Raw genomic sequence first — 1,999 nt, forward strand, 5'->3', positions numbered from 1 at the left:
CGTCCCTAGTAGATTAGAACGTTTGAGTAATGGGATTACTCCATTTGTGCAGAAGTATGGAACATTGCGTAAAACTCCCTACCAGCAGCGTCTGCCAGGCTGCCGGCCAGATAAAACCAGATTTTCCTCTAGACAAACGCAGAACCTTTGCGTTCCTCCCGTGAGAATGATGCCGGAATATTCGCGTCCGTACGAAATGGAATGCGGCTCACATGCCGCTGCACTTCCTCTTGGTTTAAGGCCTTTGTAGTTCCACCACCACCGGGCTATAAGCAAATAACCAGTTGTTGTGAACCAATTCATAACACCTCCCAAAATAGGCTTATTTTCCATTTATTCTTGTACTTAACGAGCAGAGCCTGGACGCCCTGGTCTGGTAACCGACAGAACTATGGATTCTGCTGATCTCTATCGGAAGAAGCAGCTCAAAAACACTCATGTTCTGTCGGAACTGCCGCCTCTTAGACTGCTTTCCCACAAACATTCTAGTTTGATAACGAACTCCCCAACAACCCTGCTTCAAGGAAAAGCGAAATCAACAACAATAAAAATGTTTATCCTCGATGGTGACATCACAAGCCCCCGTTTTGGAAGTGCGTCTAACGCGCTCATCAACACACGCGACAACAGTATTTTGGCTTATGGATAGAAGGGACTATACGGATTATCACAGCCTCTCTCGACTCTCGCTGTTCTGTTGTTTTTCGTCCATTTGTTTTTTTTTTTTCGGAAACCACGACACGGTACCAAGGGCAATGGGTGAGTTGCTAGCAGAACCAGTGTAATAATGCGCTTCGCAATGTGCGGCAGAGATCGGCGCGAAAATTGATAGGTTGAGGGTCGATGTCGACGGCACACGGATGGCAGCGGCGCAGGCAGGCAGGTATTTAGGGATCATCACACCAAGCAGACGAAAAGCGAAAAAAACCCGAAAAGAGGCAAGGGTTGCGGCAGGGGGGAGGAGGAGGGGTAGGCAAAAATGAAGAGAAATCAATCGCGCGCACTCTCATACACAATAAACACGAAGAACCACACACCACACGAAGGGAGATCAACAACAACAATAACAACAAAAACACCACACATACGGGGTACAACGCGACGACGACGCGCGGGAGGGTAACAACACCACTAGAGGGAGGGAGAGGGGGAGGGAGGGTGCAGCGACGCATAGGCAACACCGTCCATCCCTACAAACCGGCCGAACCAGCCAACCAACCAACCAACCAACCAACCAACCAACCAACCAACCAACCAACCAACCGACCGACCGACCGACGACCGACCGGAAAGCTTGCCTTTTTGTGCCCAGAGGGATCGCGGGGAATTTTGCCTGTTCCTCTACCAATAATATGCTGCTGCTATGGTTGCTACGGCTGCTATAGCTGCTGTTGGTACTGGCTGCGGCTTCTACTGCTACACTCTGCTGCTGCTGCTTGCTGCTGGCTGCTGGCTAGCGTACACTCCACTCACTGTATGATAGGAAAATACGCTTCGCGCATCACAAACGCAACCGAAGGAGGGCAAGGAAAAAACGGCTCTGCTGGCTTGGGTCGGCAGCAGGCCCGGGACCCGGGGCTTTGGGGTTCGGCATCGCATCACCCCGGCCCTCGTACAAACGCGGCAGGCACGGGGAGAGGTAGGCCGACGGCTGCGAGGTGAAGTACAGTGTGTATGTGTGTGTGTGTGTGTGTGTGTGTGTGTGTGTGAGAGAGAGAAAGAGAGAGGGTCGGTTGAATTGCTTTCGATATACAACGACCTGGAGGGAAGAGAGAGAGACCCGCCTTTCTCTTTGCTCTTTCTTGTTGCCGTTTTTTCCTTCCTTTTTCCTTCTTTTCTTTCCATTATGTATTATCTCATTCCCCCTACTAGTTATTCCCCTTTCTGTTTTATCGTGTCTCTCGCACGCACACAAGGGCGAGAAGCAATCCTTCTTCTTCGCTCCCTTTTTTGTTGTTTCAGCAGCGCGCTCGTGAGCTATAAACGCTCGTCGTGCTTT

General features: G+C 50.7%; 1 protein-coding gene across 2 annotated transcripts in view; it reads right to left on the bottom strand.

Annotated features, from left to right (window-relative positions):
• The window catches only part of LOC125956279 (high mobility group protein DSP1), a 21,720-nt gene extending 20,226 nt beyond the window's left edge, over positions 1 to 1,494 (bottom strand). The window contains exon 1 of one of the 2 annotated variants that reach the window (XM_049688053.1): positions 1,474 to 1,494. The gene's annotated coding sequence lies outside the window, so the exon portion shown is untranslated. Of the gene's footprint in view, positions 1 to 1,345 lie in introns of both variants that reach the window. The other variant, XM_049688011.1, reaches the window with a different exon arrangement.
• Between the last annotated feature and the right edge of the window lie 505 nt (positions 1,495 to 1,999).

Source organism: Anopheles darlingi, chromosome X, assembly GCF_943734745.1.
Source record: "Anopheles darlingi chromosome X, idAnoDarlMG_H_01, whole genome shotgun sequence".
NCBI lineage: Eukaryota > Metazoa > Arthropoda > Insecta > Diptera > Culicidae > Anopheles > Anopheles darlingi.